The 27674-nt window shown below is 38.7% G+C and overlaps 1 non-coding gene across 1 annotated transcript; it reads right to left on the bottom strand.

Moving 5' to 3' along the window:
- Positions 1–26258: 26258 nt before the first annotated feature.
- Positions 26259–26365, bottom strand: LOC113193158 (U6 spliceosomal RNA). The gene has a single exon (XR_003302109.1). It is a non-coding gene; the product is annotated as a U6 spliceosomal RNA (small nuclear RNA).
- Between the last annotated feature and the right edge of the window lie 1309 nt (positions 26366–27674).

The raw sequence follows: 27674 nt of genomic DNA, 5'->3' as shown, positions 1-27674 counted from the left end.
AAGGCTCTGCTCGCTCCTGTCCAGTGTCGTGAGCTCAACCTCTGCTTTCTCGGTGTAGATCTAGGCCAGCTGCCTGCCGCTTGGCTTGTTCTCGTGGAGATGTGTGTGTGTTCTTATCTGAGCAGCTCCCCCCAGGAGGCCCTGAGCCCAGTCCCCAGGAGTCGGAGACGGGAGCCGGCGGGAAGGATGGACGGCTAGGGCGTGGTGGACGCACACCCCCTCGGTGATCAAGACCGTGGCCTCACCTCGGGCAGGAAGCACTGGACCTTAGATGGAGGGGGAGGGCCAGGGACTGTGCTTTGACGTTCCACCCCCGTTGTTCCTTGTGACTCAGTTTCCTTGGCTTGGGGGGGGGCGTGTTCCCTGTTATGCTTTCCACTGTCCTGTGACCGTTCTGTGCCAGCCATAGGGCAAGGGCCACCCCACAGCAAGTCAGCCCCTCAGGGGGCTCCCGGAATGGAAGTGAGTGTTCATTGCCAGAGGCCATTGTCCTGGCAAGAGGCAGAGCTGAGGTCCTCAGAAAGGGAGACTGTGGTGGGAGGGCCCCAGCGTGGAGATAGAGGAGGCTCCTCGTCTGCAGCCCCAGGAGGGGGAGGCCCGGGACCTGTGGCCTCGAGTGGTCGTGAAGAGTCCCTTTAGGTGTTGTCGTCACCCCTTCTCTTCAGTGGTTTCTGTAAATGTTTCTCTTCAATAAATCTCATGGATGTTCCAGAGGACTCTCATGCTAAGGGAAACTGGGGTCAGGGAGTCTCCCTTTTCATTATGGTGGTAGTGTAAAGACACTGGACTGGTGCTCTAACCGGAGAGTGGTTTGGGAATATGGTTCTGATATGATCTGCTAGGGCTGTGGGGTACCCTAACTATCAAAATGTGGTGGCCAAGGGTGAGTGGCTTATAAGTCCACTCAAAGATACCTAGATGATCTGGCTAGATTGTCAGTATTCAGCATGTTGGTGAGTGAGTGTAGTGGTTGCCGGGATCACCGTGCCTTATCCCATGGCTTTATAACAGTTTTAATAGTTTTTTAAGAAGTATTTTTAGTTGTTGGTGGAACTTTATCATTTATTTTCTTATATATGGTGCTGAGAATTGGATCCAGTGCCTCACACATGCTTGGTAATTTACCACACATCCACAACCCGAGCCCCCTCATGCCTTTATAAAATAAGTCAGTAAGACAGTGAATCTAGGATAGGGGACACATGGCGGGACTGCAGGTATATATAACAGATTGAATATATATATGTATGTGTGTGTGACTTGGTTAAGAAGCATTCTTCCGGCAGTGCCCGGGGCCTAGTGGTTCAGAAGGAGGGGCATCCCCAGGCCTTCCGACTCCTGTTTGGCTGCCATGATTGAGGCTGGGTGGTACTAGGTACTGGGTTCTAAAGGGCACAGACCAGGTGCGTTGCTAAACATCCTACAGGGCACACCACAGCGCCCAAGCCCGCAACGCACAGAGCAGAATTATCCGGCCCAAACGTTAATACCGCTGAGCTTGACGACCCTGCTCGGGTGCGTCATGGCGTCTTTGGGAACAGAACTTTCGGAGGAGTACAGAGGCCCGCTCAGGCTACCGACTCCCAGACCAGAGCCGCGGACGCTGAAGCGGGGCCCGTGGAGCGTGAAGCCGCAATAAGAGTGTGCCCGCGCATGCGCGCGCCGGGGCACTTGGGCGCTCGCGGTCGGGCAGCGTGGGACCATGGCGAGTGCGCCTGCGCACGCCGCCATTTCCTGCAGCCGCCGGCCGGGAGCCGAGGTGGCCGCCGGGAAGCGCGCCCCTCGGCCGGGCGAAATGGCCGCCAGGGCGAGGCGGGCCTCGGCGGGACTGGTCCCGAGGCCGCGCCCTTGCTGGCCGCGAGGTGGCGCTCGAGGATCGCGGATGGGCCTGGTCGTCCGGCTGGGGCTGTGTCCGCCCTTCCCCCACCCCAAGGCACCGCGGGTAGAGGTGGCCTCAGCCGGCTGGTCTTGGGGTGGCCGCGTGTGCACGGCTGGGGGGCGCAGGGGACCGTCGCCTCCGGACACTGGACTGTGGGCTGCGGAGGGCAGGGGGCGGCAGGGCGGGGCGTCCGTCCAGCCACCAGAGCCCTGGGGCTGGGGCACCAGCTTGGGTGCGCTGTGACACTCAGTGGTTAGCGTTGCCTGCGGGAGATTCAAACCAAGCAAGCCCCTGCCCCTCTGAGAGCTCTCACCCTAGTCTTTCTATTAACCTAGTAAGTTCCACAAAGCAATTTTGTCACTGCTTGAGAGGTTTGTTCTAATCCCCTAAACACCTCAATTACGTAAACAATGAAATATTTCTTGCCTTATTGGTGTGTGTATGTGTGTTGTTATCAGTGTCACCATCCAAATCAGCTTTTGCATTGGGGTCTATTTGTCCTTGCAGGTGACTCCAACATTTAGGAAAACCATGGAGGAGCCTGTGAACCTGCACCATCCCACACACATATATCCAGGAGAATAAGTTGAACCTTATAACAGGAGGCATAGCAGAGATTAGAACCACTCCTAAAGATATGGAAGATATAGGTATGGTGGTCATCATCTTCATTCAATTTACTACTCTCTGAGTTGCAGTAATCGGATGGATTTGGAAGAATGTACACTACCCACACTTCACTAGGTACTAATCCCAGGTGGAGATGCTGTTAGACAATTTTTCTAGCACATTAATAAGGTCTTATGTACATTGCATATGGCCATTGTATTGATGAAAATGTTCCTTTCCATTTCAACCAATCAAGCAAAGAAGACAGACATTTCAAAATCATGTGGACAAAAATATTTATTTGCACTTTGTCCCAGGTACATGTTAACTCTGCTGTCTTCTGTCATAGTTCAAAAAGATATTGATTATATAGATAACCCATAGATCATCACCCAGATCCATTACACTGTTGCTGTGGTTGCCAGGATAGATAAGAGGCAGCCAGCTCACTGGAGATCCTCATAAGGTATACTGGCTCCAGAAGGTGTGAGAAAAAACTTAAGAATATCCAGGGACCTGCCACTTCAGTGAGGTTCTTAAGGGATCAGTAGTCAGAGGCATGCCACCATCTGCATAAAAAAAAAAGTATATGACTTTCTAGATATAGCTTATGGTATGCTTCTGGGTCCTGGTAGAAATAACCATGACCATGGAATACCAAGTGACTGTGTGTATAGAACTTCTCATTATGAGCTAAGTCCTCTCAGCCCTATCAAATCACAGTCAGGAACCATTAGCAATCTATTACAGGAATGAGCTGGTGCATCTGAAATACAAACTGGGTGGGGACAAAGATATGAGTAAGCTGTGTAGGCACTAGCTCAGACCCCCATGTTACCCATCACAGTTACTTCAGTGCCCCTTCCTCAGGTCACAGCTTTGGCCATGTGATCTTATATAGCTACTTGAAGGAAGAGGAAAAGGCCTGAGTTTGGCTTATGGTTGAATTGTCTTGGTATCTGAGTATGATTTAAAATGGATAGCAGCTTCATTTCATTCATACCTACCCTAGGATGCCCCCAAAAGACAGAAAAGGAAGATCTTTCCAGTGGAGCTTTGAGTGGTATGCCTTGTTACTACTTCACGTGAAAAGAGAAGTGGTATAAGATAGGCATACACACAGATTCCTGCACATTGTCCAATGGCCCAGTGAAAGGCCTAGAAAGAAAAGGATAGGATAATTGGAGATAAGGAGGTGTGAGGTAGAGGCAATATGGATGAACATATGAGAGTATATTAATGACCAGCAGAAAGCATAAAAAATTGAAGATGAAATGAACAGTGAAGCAGAAAATAATGACTCAACAAAGTTGACATAACTACTTTTCATTCATCATCCAGTGGAAATGGACACATGAACAGGGTAGCTATAATATGAGAAATGGAGACTGATGGTGGGCTCAACAACATGGAATCCTCCTCAGAGAGGCCTTTGATGCTGCCACTGGCTCTGAATGTCCAATGTGCAACACAGATCAATGCTGAGACCCCCAATATGACATCATTTCTCCAGCTTGAGTCTCTTTTCTCTTTCAGGAGGGCCATTCTTCTTTCTTACAAGAATGGAAATATATTCTGAGTATGAGTTTTCCTTTCCTTCTGGCAGAGCTTCAGTTAGCTTCACTATTCAGGGGCTGCTACAGTGTATAGTCTGTAAACACGAAATCTCACAAAAGTTAGTATCCTATTAGTGGACACACTTTGCAGTGAAGGAGGTATGTAAGTGGGTCCATGAGCATTACATTATCTGGTGTCACACACCACATCATCCAGAAGCTGCTAGTTTACTAGAGTATGTGAGTGCACTGCTGAAGGTGCAGTGGAAGCATAACCTTAGAGGCAATATTCTGAAGGATGGGGTGTCATCATCCAGAATGCAACATATGCACTGAATCAGAGACCTCCAGGTGCACTGGGTTCCCAGTGGGAAGAATATGTCTGGAAACCAAAGGATTGAGGTCACAGTGGCCTCACTTTCCATTATTCCCAGTTACTTACTCGGGGGGCAACTTTATGCTTACCAATTCATCAGCTTTGGGCTTTGCAGAGGTTCTGGTCTCTAAAGAGAATTCCCTTTCACCAGGAGATACAGCTGGGGTTCCATTATACCTATAGCCGACTGCTGAATAGGCATTTCTGAAGTTCCTTGTGTATAGAGATCAGTAAGCAGAAAGTATCACTATTTTGGTAGGAGTAATACACTCTTATCAAGGAAAAGAAAGAACTACTGTTGCAGTACAAATGGGAAAGAATATGTGGGAGGCCCAGATGATCTCCTTGGGTGACTCTTGATATTCTCTTGCCTGACTGTGGCTATGCATGTGTTATGTAGTAATTAGTAAGGAGTTGTGAATACAAACCAGTAACAGAGCAGGGTCACATCACAAGGTTTCTTTAAATTGCTTGTAATGAATAATTGAGTAATTTACAGGAAACCAACAGGTATGCTAACCCTGAGAATAAACATGTAGAAACAAAGGGAGCCAATTAAGAAATACCTCAAAAAGGAAACATCAATGGGGATAACTTTTTAGGATCTACTGGGATAACTATAAAGTGAGGATTTATGGCCATAGGTTTCTCAATGTTTATCAGAAGGGAAATTTCTTTACTAGGGGACTGTAGAACTACACATAGAGATTCAGACCTTGGGACTCTTCCTATAACAGAGGAATTGAAAGAGAACATGAAGGGGAAGCTTTTTATTTCCACTGTGAGTGGATTGTGAGCTAGACAAAAGGAGGGTAATGGTGGGTAGAGGTGATGGGATCCTTGACATTTTAGGGAGCACTCTAGAGAGACTGCTCAATCACAGGTCAATGGTTCTGGGAACCATATGAACAATCACTCATTTAATGGCATTCTAGTTGTTGAAATGCATCAGTTAGCATAGTGATACACAGGAAATCCAGGATGATGGGATGATTATGCATGGAAGGATGTTGGCTACACAGGGGCAGAGACTGGCTGAAGATCAAGATGCTCTAAATGGCTTTGGAGGCTATCTGTGTCTATGTGCATAACCCAGCAAAATGGAGCAAGGTAGGCATAAATTACAGACACTTCTTAATGTGGTTAAGTCCCAATAAACTTACAATGAATAGAAAATATCCAAAGTAACACTTAACCTATAGAATCCTAGCTTAGCAACATAATACACTATAAAGTATTTCCTCCCTCTGTACATATTGTAGGGCTGACTGGTAGCTGTACCTTGCTGCTGCTGCTGTGCAGCTTTAGGAGGGAGGTATGTACTACACATTGCTAGCCCAAGAAAAGAGCCAAATTCAAAGTTCAAACTATGGGTTCTACTAAATGCCTATAACTATTCCACCATGGTAAATTTGAAAAATCACAAGTTGAACCATCCTTAACGTGGGAACAAATTGTATTCAATGTTATTTATAGATTGTTTAATACCCTCTTTATCCACTTTATGAATTTGAAAGCAGCTAATTACTTATTATTATTATTATTAGTAGTAATAGTAATAATGATGATAATGATGATGCTCAAGATTCCCTTCCTACTTATGGATTTAGCAAAGTAACTTTCCCCAAACCTTTACATGACCATAACAGTAGCCAAACACTTACAAACATTTTTATTAGTGCATTATACTTATACATGATATTGTGGTTCATTTTGACATAATTCTACAAGCTTTAGATATAATTGGCTATGATTCAGTTCCAAGTACTTCCCATTTTCCTCCCACCTCTCTTGCCTTATTCCCTTTCCCTTATTCTACTGATCTTCTATTTATTTGCAGCTTTTAATTAGTGCTTTCTAGAGATACATAAAGGTAAAATTCATTGTAGAATATTTATATATACACAGAGAGAGTTTCATCAGATTCATTTCACCATTCTTGTTTCTTGTCCCTCCTCTCCCCGACTCAATCTACTTCCTATACTCCAATAATTTCTCTTCTATTTTTTATTTTACTTTTTAAAAAATTATTAATTTGTTCTAATCAGTTATACATGACAGCAGAGTACTCTTTGATTCATTGTACACAAATACAGCACAATTTTTCACTTCTCTGGTTGTACACAAAGTAGGTTCACATCATTCATGCAATCATACATGTACCTAGGGTAATGATGTCCATCTCATTCCACCATATTTCATATCCCATGCCCTCTCCCCTTCCCTCCCTCCCCTTTGCCCAATCAAAAGTTTCTCCACTCATCATGCACCCCTTTCATTATAGATTAGCATCCACTTACCAGAGAAAATTCAGCCTTCGGTTTTTTAGGATTGGCTAACTTCACTTAGCATGATATTCTCCAACTTCAACCATTTACTTGAAATGCCATAATTTTATTCTGTTTTATTTCTGAGTAATATCACATTGTGTATATACACCACAGTTTCTTTTTCCATTCATCTATTGAAGGACATCTAGGTTGGTTCCACAGTTTAGCTATTGTGACTTGTGCTGCTATAAACATTGATGGGACTATGTCACTGTAGTATGCTGATTTTAAGTCCTTTGGGTATAGACCAAGGAGCAGGATAACTAGGTCAAATGGTGGTTCCATTCCCAGTTTTCCAAGGAATCTCCATACTGCTTTCCATGTTGGTTACACCAATTTGCAGTCCCACCAGCAATGTATGAGTGTGCCTTTTTCCCCACATCCTCACCAACACTTACTGTTGTTTGTATTCTTGATAACTGCCATGCTGACTGAAGTGAGATAAAATCTTAGAGTAGTTTTGATTTGCATTTCTCTAATTACTAGAGATGTTGAACTTTTTTTTCATATATTTATTGATCAATTGTATATCATCTTCTGAGAAGTGTCTGTTCAGTTCGTTAGCCCATTTATTGATTGGGTTGTTTGTTTTTCTGGTGTTAAGGTTTTTTGTTGTTGTTGTTGTTTGTTTGTTTGTTTTTAGTTCTTTATATATCCTGGAGATTAGTGCTCTATCTGACATGTGTGTGGCAAAAATTCACTCCCAAAATGTAGGCTCTCTCTTGACCTCATGGATTGTTTCTTTTGCTGAGAAGACGCTTTTTAGTTTGAATCCATCCCACTTATTAATTCTTGATTTTATTTCTTATGCTTTAGGAGTCTTGTTAAGGAAGTCAGGGCCTAATCTGATGTGATGAAGATTTTGGCCTACTTTTTCCTCTATTAGGTGCAGGGTCTCTGGTCTAATTCCTAGGTCCTTGATCCACTTTGAGTTGAGTTTTTTTAAAAAAATATTTTTTAGTTATAGATGGATGCAATATCTTTATTTTGTTTATTTTTATGTGGTTTTGAAGATCGAACCCAGTGCCTCACATGTGCAAGGCAAGTGCTCTGCCACTGAGCTGCAACCCCAGGCCTTCAGTTGAGTTTTGTCCATGGTGTGAGATAGGGGTTTAGTTTCATTTTGCTGCGTATGGATTTCCAGTTCTCCTAGCACCATTTGTTGAAGAGGTTATCTTTTCTCCAATGTATGTTTTTGGCTCCTTTGTCTAGTCTGAGATAACTGTATTTACATGGGTTTTTCTCTGTACCATTAGTCTACATATCTATTTTGGTGCCAATACCATGCCATTTTTGTTACTATATTTTGTAGTATATTTTGAGTTCTGGTACTATGATGCCTCCTGCATCACTTTTCTTGCTAGGGATTGCTTTGGCTATTCTTGGTCTCTTATTTTTCCAAATGAATTTCATGATTGCTTTTTCCATTTCTCTAAGGAATGACATTGGGACTTTAATTGGAATCGCATTGAATCTTCTATTTTTATGGGATTCTCCGAACCCCACCCCCTTTCTCCTTATTTTGCTCTAGATTCCACTTATGAGAGAAAACATTTGAATATTGACTTTCTGCATCTGACTTAATTCATTTAGCAGGATGTGCTCCATTTTCATGTATTTACAAGCAAATGTCATAATTTTATTCTTCTTTAAGGCCAAGTAAATCTCCAATGAGTATATATACACCACATTTTCTTTATCCATTCATGACTTGACAGGCACCTGGGCTGATTCCAAAACTCAGCTATTATGAATTGTGCTGCTATAAACATTGATGTGGGTGTATCACTATAGTATGCTGAGTTTAGTTCTTTTGGATAAATACCAGGGAGAGGGATGGTTTTTTGGGCACCCTCCACACTGCTTTCCAAAGCAGCTGTATTAATTTTCAGTCCCACTGACAATATATGAGTGAGCCTTTCCCGCCACATTCTCATCAGTATTTATTATTATTTGTATTCTTGTATTCTTGATAATTGCCATTCTGATTGTAGTGAATGAAGTCTCAATGTAGATTTGATTTGCATTTCCCTGATTGCTAGAGATGTTGACCATTTTTTTCACATTTACTGGCCATTTGTATTTTCTTTAAGAAGTGTCAGTTCAGTTCTTTTGCCCATTTATTAATTCAGTTTTTTGTGTTAAGTTTTATGAGTTCTTTATATATTCTGAATATTAATACCCTGAGTAGTGGCTGATAAAGATCTTCTCCTATTCTGTAGGCTCTTTCTTCATGTTCTTGTTATCTTTTCTGTGCAGAAGTTTTTAATTTGATGGTCTCCAACTATTGATTCTTGGTTTTATTTATTGAACTTTAGGAGTATTGTTGAGGAAGTCAATATATGTGCCAATATGTTGGAGTGTTTAGCTTACATTTTCCTCTAGCAGTTGCAGAGTATCTGGCCTAATTTCTAGGACTTTGGTCCACTTGAGTTAACTTATTTGTATGGTGACAAAGCAAGATTTAGTTTCTTTCACACACACACACACACACACACATATATTTATATATATATTTACACACACACACTCATGTATGTATGTATATATATATATATATATATATATATATATATATATATATACACACACACAAAGTTTTTCCAGCACCAAATGGTTATACACCACAAAATGTGGTGTTTAAAAGGTTATCTTTTCTCCAGCGTATGGTTTTGGAAGTATCAGATACTTTGTCAAGTAGCAGATGACTCTATCTTTGTGGATTTGTCTCTATGTTTTCAAGTCTATTCCTTTGGTCTTCATGTCTGTTTTGATGCCAATAACATACTGTTTTTGTTACTATAGCTCTGTAGTATAATTTGAAATCTGGTATTGTGTTGCCTCCAGTATTACTCTTCTTGTTCAGCATTGCTTTGGCTATTCTGTGTGGGTGTATTTTTCTTCCAAATGAATTTTAGGACTGTTTTTTTAAATAACACTTTTAGTTTGTTTTTAAAATATTTTAAAATGCAGTACTGAGAATCAAACCCAGTGCCTCACACATGCTAGGCAAGGGCTTTACCACTGAACCACAACTCCAGCCCTAGAACTGATTTTTACCTAGTTCTGTGAAGAATAACATTGATATTTTTTATGGGGACTGCATTGAAGCTCTATAATGCTTTTGGTAGTATGGCCATTTTGACAGTATCAAGTCTGCCTATCCAAGAACATGGGAGGTTCTTCCCAACTTCTGAGGTATTTTTCAATGTCTTTCTCTAGTGTCATGGTAGAGGTCTTTGCCTCCTTAGTTAGATTTATTCCCAAGTATTTATTTTATTTTATTGTGAATAGGGAATTTTTTCTGTTTTCTTCTTCAGCAAAATCACTGTTGGAGTATAGAAAAGATATTGATTTGTGTGAATGTTGATCTTTTATCATACTACTTTGCTGAACTTATTTGACAGCTCTAGACTTTTTATTTTAGAGTTTTTGGGTATTCTAGCTATAGAATCATGTCATCAGAGATTTGTGACTTCTCCTTTTCCTATTTGTATTCCTTTACCTTCCTTCCCTTGCCTGATTGCACTGGTTAGAGTTTCACGACTATATTGAGTAGGGTGGTGAAAGTCTACATCCATGTCTTGTTACCAATTTTAGAGAGAATGCCTTTAGTTTTTCTCCACCTCAATGAGATGTTGACTTTGAGTTTTTCAATATGGTCTTTATAATGATGATATAAATTCTTCAATCCCTAATTTCTCAAATGTTTTTTAAACATGAATGAGTACTGGATTTTATTAAAGCCCTTTCTGCATCTATTTAAAGGATATGATTCTTGTCCTTAATTCTGTTTGATGAATTACATTTATTGATTTGCATATGTTTAACCAATCTTGCATCCCTGGAATGAAAACCAATTGATCATGGTGTATTATCTTCTTGATGTTTTCATGAATGTGGTTTGTTAATATTTTATTAAGGATTTTTGCATCCATGTTCATCAGTGATATAAACTTTCCTTTTAGAACTGCCTTCATACTGTCCCAGAGATTTTGGTATGTTGTATCTCTATTCTCATTTGTTTCTAGGAAACTTTTTCTCCCCTGAATTATTCTATGTTCCATTTCTCATTCAAAAGTGCATTATTTAATCTGCAGTTATCAAAATGTTTTCTGTTTTTTATCTTGCTGTTGATTTCTGATTTCATTCCATTATGATAGAATAAGATGTAAGGAATTATCTCTATCTTTTTGTATTTGATAAACATTCGCTTTGTGGCCTAAAATATTATCTATTTTAGATAATGTTCAATGTGCTGCTAGAAGAAAGTGAATTTAGTTGTCAATGGATGAAATATTCTATAGATGTCAGTTAGGTCGATTTGACTAATAGTATTTTTTGTTGTTGTTCTGAATAGTCTAATGGTGAGAAAGGTATATTATAATCACCCAATATTATTTTATTGTGATCTATTTAATTCTTAATATTGAGAATCATTTGATTTATGTACAAAGATGCAACATTGTTTGGGGCATAAATATTTACAATCATTTTATCTTGTTGTTGTATGATTCCCTCAACCAGTATGAAGTGAACTTCTTTGTCTCTTCTGATTAATTTTGGTTTGAAGTCTACTTTATCTGATATAAGAGTAGTTACCATCTTTAATTTTTGTTTCCATTGGCATGTTATTTTTTTTTCACATCCTTTCACCTACAGTCTGTGGATGTCATTGCCTATACCATGAGTCTCTTGTAAAAAACATATGGTTGGATTTGGTTTTTAAATCCAATCTTCAAATCTATGTCTTTAGATTGAAGAGTTTAGACAATTTACATTCAATGCTACTATTTCGAGAGGTGATTTTAATTTCATGTAATTTTGATTTACTTCTAATTCTTATTTCAGACTTGATTTTCCTTTCATTGACTATTTTACTGCAGCTCATCCCTATGCTGTTTTTCATGAAATATTTGTTGAAATATTTTATAGTGTAGGTTTCATGGTTATGAATTGTTTCTTATTATTGTGGAATGTTTTTAATTATATGCTTAGTTCTGAAGGATAGTTTTGATGGATATAGTAATTTTGGTTGGCCGAGTTGGGATGGCACCTGGCATTTTGCCAGAAGGAGTGGTTGAGAGGTGCTAGGGAGCCATTAAGATGGTGATAATTAAGTTAAGCTGTGTATAATTGCTGTGACTGGATGATGCTGGATTGAAACAGGCTGTGTATTCAGTTGTATATAGACCCCTGCTGTCTGGCAATAGGGCGGCTCCTGCTGCCTCTGGTGCCCGCTACTTTTGAGTTCTCTCAGAGTTCCCGGAGTTCCCGTGGAGTTCCCGTTGAGTTCTCGTGGAGTTTCCTAGTTGAGTTCTCGGGGAGCCCGGTAGAGGGCGGGGAGAGTTCCCGGGGAGTGCACGTGGAGTGCTGGTGGAGTTCAGGCAATAAAGTAGTTCCTGTTTGAACCCACAAATGCCTCGTGGTGGCTCGGTTATTTTGTGCCCAGCCAGACTGCGGCATTTGGTGGCCGGTGCAGGGACGACTGAAGCTTGGGGTAAGTGAAATTGCTCGCCCCCGAGGGCAGGGCGAGAGAATGGGTGACCATTTCAAAAAACAATGTGTTCTTGTTTTGATTTGTTACATTTCTGTTTCAAGCTGCCTGCCCCTAGATATAAATAGGATGCTAGAAAAGTTGTTCGGCCCTGAGGAAGAGATAAAGATAGATCACGAATATACATTTCAAAAAAATAGGAAAATTGATACAATGCATTTTTGTTCCGGTTTTGTTTTGTGTTATCTTGTTGGGTTGCGTTATCTTTATAGTAGAAATACGGGATCAGAAATTAGTAAAAAACAAACCGAAAGAGTGTTAAGTAAATTGCTAGAGGAAGGAGGCACCCCAGTAAAACCAAGAACAGTTAGAGCATACGTTGATACAATAAAAAAATGTAGCCCATGGCTTTTTAAGGAGGTGTTGTTGAATATATCACAATGGAACCATCATGGTGAAGATTTAAGGGAGAGGGAAAAGAAAAACGCAGGAACTCTGCCAGTTGGCACATTGCCATTGTGGATGATGATACGATTTTGTTTGCCTAGTCCAAAGCCTTCAGTTCAGACTATAGTAGAAGACATGTTAGATCAAGTAAAAGAGAAGGTCTCTTGAGCTAGTCAGACAGAGGAAGAAATATTAAAGGAGGAAGGGCTATCAGGGGAGAAGTTACAACAGGAGGCTGCTACTAACACCTTTCTATCACCAGAGGGTGTAAATGTCCAACCAACAGCTCCACCTATGGAGACAACATATGCTGGGTGGCCCCCAACCTCCGTAGTTAATAGATGGGATCCTGAGACAGGACCTCAAAGATTAGCATGCCCTGTATTTGAGATGACAGGAGGGCATCGAATTCACCATGCTCTAGATTTCAAAACAGTGAAGAAGCTAAAAGAGGCTGTAACAACCTATGGTCCTCAAGCACCCTTCACTGTAAATATGGTCGAATCCATTACCAACTTGGACATGATGCCAGCAGATTGGGCTAGTATGTGCAAAGCTGTGCTAAATGGAGCACAATACCTACTATGGAAGGTTGCCAATCAGGAATTTTGCACGGAGACGGCTAGGCGAAATGCAGCAGCCTGTTATCCTCAGAGAAATCTAGATATGTTGCTAGGAGAGGGACCTTATGAGGGTCAGCTGCAACAAGTTAGATATGATCCTGCCATATACTCACCAATCCCTTCAGCTGTGGTTAGAGCATGGAAAACTTTACAAGGACATGGAGATTTACAAGGTCAATTATCTAAGGTGATACAAGGAGCTAATGAACCTTATGCTGAATTTGTAGATAGGCTTATTCAAACAGCTACCAGAGTTTTTGGGGATACAGAACAAGCAATGCCATTAATTAAACAGCTAGCCTATGAACAAGCAAATAGATGGTGCAAGGAGGCTATTAGACCATGGAAACATGAAGATTTAAACACATATATTAAATTATGTAGAGACATTTATGAACAAGGGCAAGTCTTGGCAGCTGCAGTACAACAGGCTTTAGGTGCCAGGCCAAAAACATGCTACAATTGTGGACAAACAGGACATTTTAGAAGGAGTTGCTCCATAGGAGGAGGGTTTAACAAAACTGGATATGATCAAAGGATTAGAATATAGGGTATTTGCCCACGATGCCATAGAGGGAGACATTGGGCTAATGAATGCCATTCTCAAACCACCATAGAGGGTACTCCATTATCAAAAAACGGACAAGGACCAGGTGTTTACTCATGATATCGTGGAGAAAAGGATCGGGCTCCACTGCCAAAAAACGGACAGGGGGACCCCATGCTCCAGGGCCCACGACCACAAATATACGGGGCACTGGAGGAACCCAGCAACACCATCAGGGTGGTGCCCAGGACACATTATCCATTAGATCCCTCACTAGACAAACCAGAGGGAGCACAGGATTGGCCATCTGCGCCTCTGCCAGAGAAGTACTAACTCCAGAGATGGGAGTTCAAATCATTCCCACAGGGGTAAAAGGGCCTCTTCCCCAAGGAACAGTAGGCTTATTATTGGGATGCAGTTTTTCTACTCTAAAAGGACTTATGATAAGTCCTGGGGTAATTGATCTCGATTTTGAAGGTGAAATAAAAATTATAGCCAGTTCTCCAAGGGGTATATCAGAATTTCACCAGGAGATAGAATAGCACAGTTATTAAAAATACCCAGCCTACATGATAAATTTTCCAGTCATACTGTAGTAAGAGGTTCCAGGGGATTAGGCTCCACAGGTGTAGATTGGGCTATGCTTTCATTAAATTTAGATTCTCGCCCCATGCTAAAACAAAATATTCAAGGACATGAATTTAATAGGCTACTGGATACAGGTGCAGACCTTAGCATCATCTCTCGTCAAGAATGGCCAAAACATTGGCCATTACAACAAGCCACTCAAATGCTTCGAGGCCTAGGAGTGGTGACTAATCCCCATAGAAGTGCAATGGTATTAGATTGGAAGGATCCTGAAGGATGTGAAGGAACTATACAGCCATATGTATTGGATCACCTTCCTATAAATTTATGGGGATGAGATGTCCTAGATCAACTAGGTTTGACATTAACAAATAACATCAATCCTAATGCGCCCACTACTAGGGCTAGACAAGGTTGTAGGAAAGAAAAAAGATTAGGAGAACAAGAACAAGGTATAGCAGCACCAATTCAAATAGATCAAGGAACAGATAGACATGGGTTGGATTTTCAGAAAGGGCCACTGAGACAATCAAAATTACTTGGAAATCAGAAAGACCAGTATGGGTTCCTCAGTGGCCCTTGACTAAAGAAAAGATACAAGCAGCCCATGATCTGGTCAAACAACAATTAGCAGAAGGACATATACAACCTTCCGTATCTCCCCATAATACTCCCATTTTTGTCGTCAAAAAGAAATCTGGTAAATGGAGATTATTGCAAGATTTAAGAGCCATTAATAAGGAGATGGTTATTATGGGACCTGCTCAATCAGGGATTCCTCAATTGTCTGCTTTACCAAAAACCTGGCATGTTTTAGCTATAGATATTAAAGATTGTTTTTTTTTTCGATTCCAATTCATCCAGAGGATAGTCCACGTTTTGCATTTACTATCCCTGCACTAAATCATGAAGGTCCTGATCAGAGATATGAATGGAAAGTACTCCCTCAAGGGATGGCTAACAGTCCAACTATGTGTCAAATCTATGTTAATGAAGCAATCCAGCCACTTAGAAATCAAAATCCTGAACTACAAATATTTCACTATATGGATGATGTATTATTAGCACATAAAGATGAAAACACATTGCTGGAATGTTATGCCACACTTACAAACTTATTAAAAAATTATAATCTAGAGATAGCAATAGATAAAGTACAATTAAATTTTCCAATTAATTATTTAGGAGTTCTATTATCCTCAACCATGGTCTGTCCACCAAAAATTCAAATACGAGTAGATCAACTCAAATCGCTTAACAACTTTCAAAAGTTATTAGGAGACATAAATTGGATAAGGCCTTATCTAGGCATACCAACAGGAGAGTTGGAACCTTTATTTGATATCCTAAAAGGTCCATCAGATCCAAATTCACCCTGAATGTTAATGCCTGAAGCAAGAAAGGCATTAAAAATCATTGAAATATATATGGAAAATATGCATTTTGATAGAATTGATATAAGTTTGCCTTTATTATTTATTGTACTACCAACAAAAAATATTCCTACAGGAGTATTTTGGCAAGAAGGTCCATTATTATGGATACATTTATCTTATTCTCCTAACACTATTCTTACTAGGTATCCTGAGGCTGTAGGACAATTAATACTCAAAGGAATAAAAGCAGCAAAGGGAATGTTTGGAATTTCTCCCAATAAAATTATTACTCCATATACTATGGATCAAATTGATGAGTTAGCTAATGAGTTAAATACTTGGGCAATAATCATGTGCATATCTAATGTTTCATTTGATAACCACTTACCATCTAATCCTTTGTTGTCTTTTTTCGCATCCTGTAGTTTTTCCAAAAATGACAAGAAAAACACCTATCATGAATGCTCCAAATATATTCACTGATGGGTCAAATAATGGTACAGCAGCAGTAGTTACCCCTGATCAAACTTTTACATTTTTAGTACCCAAACAATCAGCTCAAAAGGTAGAGCTTAATGCAGTATTATGAGCTTCTGTGATGTTTAAACATTCTGTATTTAATTTATTTTCTGATAGTCAGTATATAGTTAATGCTATAGTATCCCTTGAAGATGCTGGTAGGATTTCCCTTTCCTCTACTGTTTTCTCTTTGCTTTCCACTATACAAAGTCTAATCTGGGATAGAAAAGATCCATTCTTTATAGGACATATCAGGGCACATACAGGATTGCCTAGAGCCCTTAGTTTGGGCAATGATTTAGCAGATAAAACTACACATGACATACATATTTTTTCTACGCTAGAAGAAGCTACAAATTTTCATAAATCCTTCCAGGTCAATGCAAATGCTTTAAAAAAGCGTTTTAAAATAACTAAGGAACAAGCTAGACAAATAATAAAACAATGTCAAAATTGTGTGACCTTTTTACCACAAGTTAGTCTTGGAGTCAATCCTAGAGGACTGATTCCTAATCATATTTGGCAGTTGGACGTCACACACTTGCCAGAATTTGGAAAATTAAAATATTTGCATATTACAGTTTATACTTCTTCCAGATTTTTGATGGGCTCCCTTCATGCTGGAGAAAAAACTAAAGATGTTATAGCTCATTTCTTACAAAATTTTGCCACTGTGGGCGTTCCAAAACTGTTAAAAACAGATAATGGCCCTGGCTATACTTCTACCTCTTTTAAACAACTTTGCTCATCATTTGGCATTACTCATATAACAGGAATTCCATACAATCCACAGGGACAAGGCATAGTTTAAAGAGCTCATCAAACTATTATAATATACTTATTAAAGCAAAAAGAGGGAATTGGGAAGGGGTATATATCCCCCAAAGATAAACTTAAAATCACCCTTTTTACTCTAAACCTTTTAAATTTGGATTCATCAGGGCTTAGTGATGCGGAAAGGCACATGTGTCCAAAAAATGTACATAAGCCCAAGGTACTTTGGAAGGACATTCTAACAGGACAATGGAAAGGTCCTGACCCAGTGATTGTCTGGAGTCGGGGGTCTGTTTGTGTGTTTCCACAGGGAGAACAGCAGCCGATTTGGATTCCAGAGATTCTAACTAAAGCAATTTTTACAGACCAAAAAGAAGATGACTTGGCTCAAATCCATAACAGCTGATATCCAGAACTTCAGTTTAGCTATCCTTACATCTGTGACAGTGGTTCTCCCACACCTGGAGGCTAATGAATAATGAACACCATTAATGCCTATTTCAAATGTAAAAAACCTTGGGCCTTGCTTGTGGGACTACCTTCAGACCCATATGCAAGTTATAGGAAGAAGGATGGGATATCAAAAGAAGAGTCAAACCCAGGTGGTAACCAGGATGCTTTTTTTCAATATCTATTTTATTATTGCCCTTTCCCACATCATGAAGTTCTATTTTATTTTTTGAGCTCATACAGACCTAGGTTAATGTTTTTTCTGATTAGTTCTATTTTTTGACTGTGGAATTTTTAAACATTGCAATGGAGATTTCACCTTGAAAAGCTACAAGGCCTTTACTTTTATGTTATGTGTTGTATGTATTGTATTATGTGTGCACACTTGTGTTATGTGTTGTATGTCTGTATGTGCATATGTCTATGTATCATATATGAGGAGTGCTCATGAAAAAATGGATCCAAATATTTTTTTTATTCATGTGATTTAAACAGTTTAATTTAAATTGGGTATTGTTTTAAAAAGTGTACAAAAAGGAGGTTAACAGATCTGTTTGTTTACTTTCACCTTTCCTTTTCATTATATTTAATAATTCTGTTCAGCATAATGTAAATTGTTCAGAAAATTGTTTTCTTAGTGCCTGTTGGAATCATAATTTTTTTTAGCCATCATTGCCAGAATTCCTATCTTCATCCCAGTGCCGGTGAAGACAAAGATAAAACCAAACTGCAGCTTCTGCGATAGCTATCACAACAAACTGTATAAATGGATGCATCAATGAATAATGTAACTCAACAAGTGATACTCAATCAAGAAGTTGATTTGCTTTGGGAGGAAATGGACATATTGATGGATTCCTCTGGTTTGAACTGCTTGCAGAACTTTCCTGGACTATGTATCACTTGTATGCATTGTGAACTATCTGTTGGTGCAGTGACTTGTGGTAGTGCCGGGGTATTTTTGCTGATGGTGTCATCGGTGGTACAATTTTTCCAAAAGGAGCCGTCAATTGGCTTGATGTCATGGCATTTTGTATCCTCCTCCTTTCAGCTTGTGATGGTTGTTCAGCTCAAATTTGGGGGTCAACAGAGGTGAGACAAAGAACCTCACCCTCCCACTGGTGCAAAGACCTATCCACAAGTGTGGCTAAATGCTGGGCCAGTAGTCAATGACGGGTAAGATCCAATTGCAATGGTACCAACCTTAGACAGGAGGCTGACGCCTTGAGGTCAGCTCATCCGATGATGGGTAAGGACCATATGTAGTATTGGACAACCTAAGACAGGCACGGTCCCTAAGCCACATGCTTGTTGTTTAATTAAACAGAAGGGGGGAGATGTTGAGGCCACAGTCGAGTCGGGATGGTGCCTGGCATTTTGCCAGAAGGAGTGGTTGAGAGGTGAGGCCAGTGAGCCATTAAGATGATGATAATTAAGTTAAGCTGTGTATAATTGCTGTGACTGGATGATGCTGGATTGAAACAGGCTGTGTATTCAGTTGTATATAGACCCCTGCTGTCCGGCAATAGGGCGGCTCCTGCTGCCTCAGGCGCCCGCTACTTTTGAGTTCTTGCGGAGTTCCCCTGGAGTTCTCCCAGATTTCCCGTTGAGTTCTTGCAGAGCCCGGTAGAGGGCAGGAAGAGTTCCCGGGGAGTGCGCATGGAGTGCTGGTGGAGTTCAGGCAATAAAGTAGTTCCTGTTTGAACCTACAAATGCCTCGTGGTGGCTCGGTTATTTTGTGCCCAGCCAGAATGCAGCATTTTCAATTCAGTTATTGGTATATATTATTCCAAGCCATCCTGGATTTTAGGGGCTGCGTTGAGAAACAATTGAAATCTGAATTGGTTTACCTCTAAGTGTGACCTGCCATTTTTTTTCTGGTGACTTTTAAAATGATATCTTTGGCATTTAAAAAAGTTTTTTATTTGTTCTTTTTAGATATACATGACAGTATTATTCTATTTAGGATCCCATTCTTGTGGTTGTGCATGATGTGGCATTCCACTGGTTGTGTATTCATATATGAACATAGGGAAGGTATGTCTAATTCATTCTTCTGTCTTTCCTATTTCCATTCCCCCTTCCTTATCTTCATTCTCCCTTGTCTAATCCAGTGAACTTCTGTTCTTCTCCCCCTCCCCTTGTTGTGTGTTAGCATCCACATATCAGAGAAAACATTTGGCCTTTGGTTTTGGGGACTAGCTTATTTCACTTGTTATTTTTTTTTCACATCCTTTCACCTACAGTCTGTGGATGTCATTGCCTATATCATGAGTCTCCAGTTCCATCCATTTACCAGCAAATGCCATAATTCCATTCTTTTTATGGCTGAGTAATATTCCATTGTGTGTGTGTGTGTGTGTGTGTGTGTATATATATATATATATATATATATATATATATATATATATACCATTTTTCTTTATCCATTCATCTGTTGAAAGGCATCTAGGGTGGTTCGTAGTTTAGCTATTGTGAGTTGAGCTGCTATAAATATTGATGTGGCTGCATCACTGTAATATGCTGATTTTAAATCCTTTGGGTATATACCAAGGAGTGGGATAACTAGGTAAAATGGTGGTTCCATCCCAAGTTTTATGAGGAATCTCCATACTGCTTTCCATAGTGGTTGTACCAACTTGCAGTTCCTCCAGAAATGTATGAGTGTACCTTTCTCCTCAAATCCTTGCCAACATTTATTGTTACTTATATTCTTAACAATTGCCATTCTGACTAGAGTGAAATGGAATCTCAGTATAGTTTTTCTGTGAATTTTTTTAGTTGTTGATGAACTTTTATTTTATTCATTTATATTTATATGGTGATGAGAATCAAACCCAGTGTTTCACACATGTGAGGCAAGCACTCTACCATTGAGCCACAATCCCAGACCCCTAAGTGTAGTTTTAATTGGCATTTCTCCAATTGCTAGAGATGTTGAGCATTTTTTCATATTGTTGTTGACCATTTTATTTCTTCTTCCATGAAGTGCCTGTTCAGTTCCTTTGCCCATTTATTGATTGGGTTATTTGGGGTTTGGGGTGTTAATTTTTTTTGAAGTGTACCTAGGTTGGTTCTATAGCTTAACTATTGTGAATTGAGCTGCTGTAATCATTGATGTGATTGAATCTCTGTAGTATCCTGATTTAAAAACATTTGGGTATGTACTGAGGAATGGGATAGCTGGGTCAAATGGTGGTTCCATTCCAAGTTTTCATAGGAATCTCCATATGACTTTCCAGAGTGGTTGAAACAATTGGCATTTCCAAAAGCAATGTATGAGTATACCTTTTCTCCACATCCTCACCAGAATTTATTAATACTTGTATTCTTTTTAAATTTTTTTAGTTGTTGATGGACCTTTATTTTATCCATTTATTTATATGTGGTGCTGAGAATCAAATCCAGTGCTTCACATATGCTAGGCAAGTGCTATACCACAAAGCCACAACCCCAGCCCCAATACTTGTGTTCTTGATAATTGCCAGTCTGACTAGAGTGAGATGGAATCTGAGTGTAATTAAAAAAAAATTAAGATGGACACAATACTTTATGTATTTATTTTTTTATGTGGTGCTGAGAATTGAACCCAATGCCTCATTTGTGCAAGGCAAGCACTCTTCCACTGAGCTATAACCCCAGCCCCTTCAGTGTGCTTTTAATTTGCATTTCTCTAATTGATAGAGATTTGAACATTTTTTCATATATCTGTTGGCTATTCATATTTCTTCTCCAAGGTGCCTGTTCAGTTCCTTTGCCCACTTGTTGATTGGGTTATTTGATTTTTTAGGTGCTAATTTTTTTGAGTTCTTTGTATATCCTGGAGACTAATACTGTATCTGAGGGGCAGGTGGCAAAGATTTTCTCCCATTCTGTACGCTCTTGGTTCACATTCTTGATTGTTTCCTTTTCTGTGAAGAAGCTTTTTAGTTTGATTCCATCCTATTTATTGATTTTTGATTTTACTTCTTATGCTTCAGGAGTCTGGTTGAGGAAGTCATTCCTAACCTGACATGATGGAGAGTTGGACCTACTTTTTCTTCTAGTAGGCACAGGGTCTCTGGTCTAATGCCTAAGTCCTTCATCCACCTTGAGTTGAATTTTGTGTAGGGTGAGAAATAATGATTAATTTTCATTCTACTGCATATGGATTTCCAGTTTTCCCAGCACAATTTGTTGAAGAGCCTATCTTTTCTCCAATGTATGTTTTTGGCACCTTTGTCTAGTATGAGATAACTGTATTTATGAGGGTTTGTCTCTGTGTCTTATATTCTCTTCCACTGGTCTTCATGTCTGTTTTGGTGCTAATACCATACAGTTTTTGTTACTATAACTCTGTCATATAGGGTAAGGTCTGGTATTGTGATGCTTCCTACTTCACTTTTTCCACTAAGGATTGTTTTAACTATTCTGGACCTCTTTATGTACCTAGATTTGTTAAGTAAATTTCATGACTGCTTTTCCTATTTCTATGAAGAATGTCATTAGAATTTTAATAGGAATTGCATTAAGTCTGTATAGCACTTTTGGTAATGTGGCCATTTTGACAATATTAATTCTGCCTATCTCTATCTTCTAAGGGCTTCTTCAATTTCTTTCTTTGGTGTTCTTACTAGTTTTTATTTTAGAGGTCTTTCACCTCTTTTGTTAGATTGATTTCCGTGTGTGTGTGTGTGTGTGTGTGTGTGTGTCTATTGTGAATGGGATAGTTATCCTAATTTCTTTTCATCTGATTCATTATTGATTTATAGGAGCTTCATGATTTATGTGCATTAATTTTATATCCTACTACTTTGCTGAATTCATTTATGAGTTCTTAGAAGCTTTCTGGTGGAGTTTTTTGGGTCTTCTACATATAGAATCATGTTGTCAGAAAATAGGCATAGTATTGCCGCAGTCTGGCTGGGCAAAGTAACCAGGGGGTGACAAGCAACTTGTGAAGGTTGATACAGCGAGAGCCACTTTATTTAAGGACAGCAGGGGTATATATACATAACTGAATACACAGCTTGTTTCAATTAACATCATTTAGATACATCAATCAGTCATCAATGAATCCTCATTATCTTAATAATTACACACAGCTTAACTCAATCAAAACCATCTAGACACAGCAGTCATTCATTAAGGAATCCTCTCATCCTAATGGCTTGCTGGCGTTACTTCAGAAACCACTCCCTCTGGCAAAGTGCCAGGTGCCATCTTGACTTGTCTGTGGCCCTCAACATACTATGAGCTCTCCTTTTATTTACTATTCATATTTATTTAATTTTTTTCTTTTTTCCATTTTCTCTGATTAGGTTTTTTAAGGACTATGTTGAATAGGAATGGTGACAGAGGGTATCCCTGTTTTGTTTCAGTTTTTAGAGGGAATGCTTTCAATTTTTCTCCATTTAGAATGATGTAGACTTTGGGGTTAGCATAGATAGCTTTTACAATGTTGAGATATGTTCCTATTATCCCTGTTTTTTTTTAGTTTTGTGAGCATGAATGGATGCTAAATTTTATCAAATGTGTTCTCTACATCTATTGAGATAATCACGGGATTCTTTTCTTTAAGTCTATTGATATGATAAATTATATTCATTGACTTCTGTATGTCAAACCAACCTTGCATCCCTGGGATGAATATGTTTGTGTATGCTATCTTCCAGTGTTTTATTAAGAAATTTTATATCTATGTTCATCAGGAATATTGGTCTTTCTTTCCTTGGTGTGTCTTTGTCTGGTTTTGGCATCAGGGTGATACTAGCTTCATAGAATGAGTTTGGAAGGGTTCCTTACTTATCTATTTTGTGGAATAATTTGAGGAGTGCTGGTGTAAGTTCTTCTTTCAAGGTCTGATAGAACTTGACTGAGAATCCTTGTGGTCCTGGGCTTTTCTTTCTTTGTAGGCTTTTGATGGTGTCTGCCGAAGTCTGGCTGGGCACAATTCAGGAACCACTTGTCAAAAGAAACGAACTTTATTTTTAGAACACACACCACACCACACAGCTCTTCAGGAAAACCTTCAGAGCCCAACTGCCACCACTGGCTTCCCACAAGCCTCTCCACCTCCCCCACTCCTCCTGCTCTTGAGGCCGATTGGCTGGGTCACGTGGGCAGAGCCAAAAAAGTCCCCCAATGAGCAGCTCCATGGTCTGAAAGGGCAGGGAAACAGCCCAATGAGCATCACCGCAGAGGAGCCAATCAGTTGGCAGACAGAAGTTTCTGGGGCTGCTGTGAGCCAATCATCAGCTGGCAGCTGGAAGTTTGCTGGGGCCCCTTCGGCTGTGGCTCTCAACAGGTATCTTCAATTTCATTGCTTGAATTTGATATGTTTATATTTTATATGTACTCCTGATTCAATTTGGGTAGATCATATATCTCTAGAAATTTGTCCATGTGGTTATGATTTTCTATTTTATTAGAGTATACATTTTAAAAATAGTTTCTGATATTCGCCTGTATTTCAGTAGTGTCTGTGGTAATATTTCCTTTTTCATCATGAGTTTTAGTAATTTGAGTTTTCTCTCTTTTTCATTAGCTTAGCTAAGGGTTTATCAATTTTATTTATTTTTTCAAAGAACCACCTTTTAGTTGAATTTTTGAATTTTTTTGTTTCAATTTCATTGATTTTGGCTCTTATTTTACTGATTTCTTGTATTCTATTGATTTTGGTGTTTCTTTGTTCTTCTTTGCTAGAGCTTTGAGATGTAATGATAGGTTATTTTTGGTGACTTTCTATTCTTTTAATGAATGAGTTCAATGCAACAAACTTTCATATTAGCACTGCCTTCATAGTGTTCCAGAGGTTTGATATGTAGTGTCACTATTCTTATTTACCTCTAAGTATTTTTAAAATTTCATCCCCGATTTCTTCAGTTATCCATTGGTCATTCAATAGGATATTATTTAGTTTCCAGGGTTTTTAAATCCAACCTGCCAGTCTATGTCTTTTGATTGGTGAGTTTAGGCCATTATTGTTCAAGGTTATTTTTGAGGATATAATTTGTGTTAATGTATAATTCCCTTAAACAACATGAAATGGCCTTCTCTGTCCCTTCTCATTAACTTTATGTGACATGAGGATAGAAACCCCTGCTTATTTATCAGATCTGTGCATCTTGAATGATATGGTTTTCCCCCATCCTTTTACCTTCAGTCTGTGGATGTCTTTGCCTATGAGGTAAGTCTCTTGGAGACAGCATATTGTTGAGTCTTGGTTTTTAATCCAATCTGCCTGTCTATGTCTTTTGATTGATGAGTCTAGGCTATTTACATTTAATGTTATTATTAAGATATTGCTTTATTCCATATAATTTTGAATTATTTCTGCTTTTTAATTGAATTATTTCTCCTTTGATTGACTATTTTTCTAGTGTAGTTCCTCTCTTTTCTGGTTTTCACTTTTATTTTTCATTTCTTCTTCATGAAATAGCTTATGGAGTTTGTTTTGTAATGCAGGCTTTCTAGATGTTAATTCTTTTAACCTTTCTTTAACATTGAAGATTTTCATTTCATCTTCAATTCTGAAGCATAATTTTGCTGGGTATAGTATTCTTGTTTGGTACCACTTTTCTTTCAGACCTTGGTATATATTATTCCAAGACCTCCTAGCTTTGGGGGTCTGAGTTGAGCAATCAGCTGAGATCCAGATTGGTTTTACTCTAGATGTGACCTGTCATTTTTTTCTCTAACAACCTTTAAAATTCTATCCTTATCCTGTATGTTAGGCATTTTCCCAATAATGTACCTTGGTGTTGGTCTGTTGTAATTTTGTATACTTGGGGTCCTAGATGCCTCCTGTACTTGATTTTCAATTTCATAATTAAGGTTTTAGGAATTTTCAGATATTATTTCATTGAAAAGATTTTTCATTGCTTTGGTTTCTATCTCTGAGCCTTCATCTATCCTGATAAATCTTATGTCTGGTCATTCTATATTATCCCATATTTCTTCAAAGTTCTTTTCATGGTCTTTTAGCATTTTTTCTCCCTGGTCAACTTTGTTTTTAAGATTATATATTTTGTCTTCATTGTTGTGATATTCTGTCTTCCAAGTAGTCTAGTCTGCTGGTGATGCTTTCCAATGAATTTTTAATTTGTTTATTGATTTATGCATTTTGAGGATTTCTGACTGATTCTTCTTCAGGATCTCTATCTCCTTATTGAAGTGATCTTTCACTTCTTGCATTTTCTGTCTGATTTAATTTCTTATGTTACTGTTTACCTCATAGATTAGTTTAATCATGAACTTTTTGAATTCCATCTCTGACATTTCTTCCACTGTGGTATCAATGGAGTCTGTTGTTGAGGTATTATGTGTTGTTTGTGACAGTTTGTTCCTTTGATTTTTCATATTGTTTGTGTCTCCACCCATCTATCTGGATGGATATGAAGCTACAGAGTTTCGACTTAATGAGTTGATAGTGTTCCTGTATGTTACTAGTACCTCACAGATTGGGGAGAGCCCAATAATAATAACAATCTATGCAAATAATATTTAGCAGTATACTAGGTACTTAATTACTATTTTGATATCTACAGTGTTAATTGGTCCAATATTCAGAAATAGTAGGACTAGCAATTTCCATCAGTAAAAACAATAAATAATCATGAATTGTGTCCAGCAAAAAATCAAACAATACATATTGTTTATGGCTTTCACCGTATTAGTTATTTCTGTGAAATTAATGGTAGGGGCAGAAAAATATGGAACACTTCACAAATTTGTGTGTTATCCTTATGGAGTAGCAATGATAATCTTCTCTGTATTTTCCAAAGTTTAATATATGTGTTGCCAAAGGGAGCACTGTTAGGCATTTTAGTTATGTCTTTGAGAGAATCTTTTTTTGATCTTGACTATTTGGTGTTCTATAGGCCTATTGTATTTGGATTTCCATCTATTTCTTAGGATTTGGAGATTTTTCTGATATTATTTCATTGAAAAACCTTTAGTTTGTATTTTGGAATCTTTGTCCATGTGGTAATGATTCATAGATTTGGTCTCTAAATGTTATCCCAGATTTCTTGAATATTCTGGTCATGGTCTTTTAACATCCTTTCTTTATTATTGACCTTATTTTTTTAATTTATTTTTTAATTTTTTTATTAGTTGCTCAAGACAATACAATGATCTTGACATATCATACATTTGATTCAAATAGGGTATGAATTCTCATTTTTCCACATGTACAGATTGCAGGATCACATTGGTTATACATCCATGTGTATACATATAGCAATCCTAGTGTCAGTTGACCTTATATTGAAGATTATGTACTTTGTCTTTAATGACAGAGAATCTGTCATCAATGTGGTCTAATCTATTGGCAAGGCTTTCCATTGAATTGTAAATTTGATTTATTGAGTCTTTCATTTCTAGGATTTCTGTTTGGTTCTTTTTGAAATCTCTATCTCTTTATTTAAATGATATTTTACGTCTTGTATTTTCTTTCTAAGTTAATTTCATACATTTTCTTTTATCTTATTGAATATCTTCACTATGAACTTTCCAAATTCTTTCTTCAACATTTCCTCCATTGTGTTGTCAAATTGTTGAAATGTTGTGGTGCTGTTTGAGGTGGTTTGTTCCCTTGCTTTTTTATATTGCTTGTATGTCTACCCATATTCTGAGATAATTACTGTTTCTACTTTTATGCAAGGGACTATTTAGTGAGTTCTTTTCTCTTAAGAGTCCTGGGCTAGGTATGTGGCGGTGGACACCTGTAATCCTAGCAACTCAGGAGGCTGACCCAGGAGGATAACAAGTTTAAGGCCAGTCTCAGCAACTTATGAAGGCTTTAAGCAACTCAACATGTCCCTTTCTCAAAATAAAAATTAAAAATGCGCTGGGGATATGGCTCAGTGTAATGCACCCCTGGGTTCAATCCTTAGTACCAAAAAAAAAAAAAAAAAGAAAGAAAGAAAGAAAGAAAGAAAAATAAAGAAAAAAAGTTCTTGGCTGGGTGAATATCCAGGTATTGATACTTTCACTTGATGTGTATCTTCTGCTCTTCCCAATATTAGCACCACCTTGAAAGAAGACTCTGAACCCTATTAAGTATAATCATTTCAGAGCAAAGCCTTGTACTAATCAGTCTTAAGAAATATGAAAACTTG

Source organism: Urocitellus parryii, chromosome X, assembly GCF_045843805.1.
Source record: "Urocitellus parryii isolate mUroPar1 chromosome X, mUroPar1.hap1, whole genome shotgun sequence".
In the NCBI taxonomy this organism is placed as follows: Eukaryota; Metazoa; Chordata; class Mammalia; order Rodentia; family Sciuridae; genus Urocitellus; species Urocitellus parryii.
Note: the sequence above shows the minus strand (reverse complement) of the source record. Positions and strands in the feature narration are given on the sequence as shown.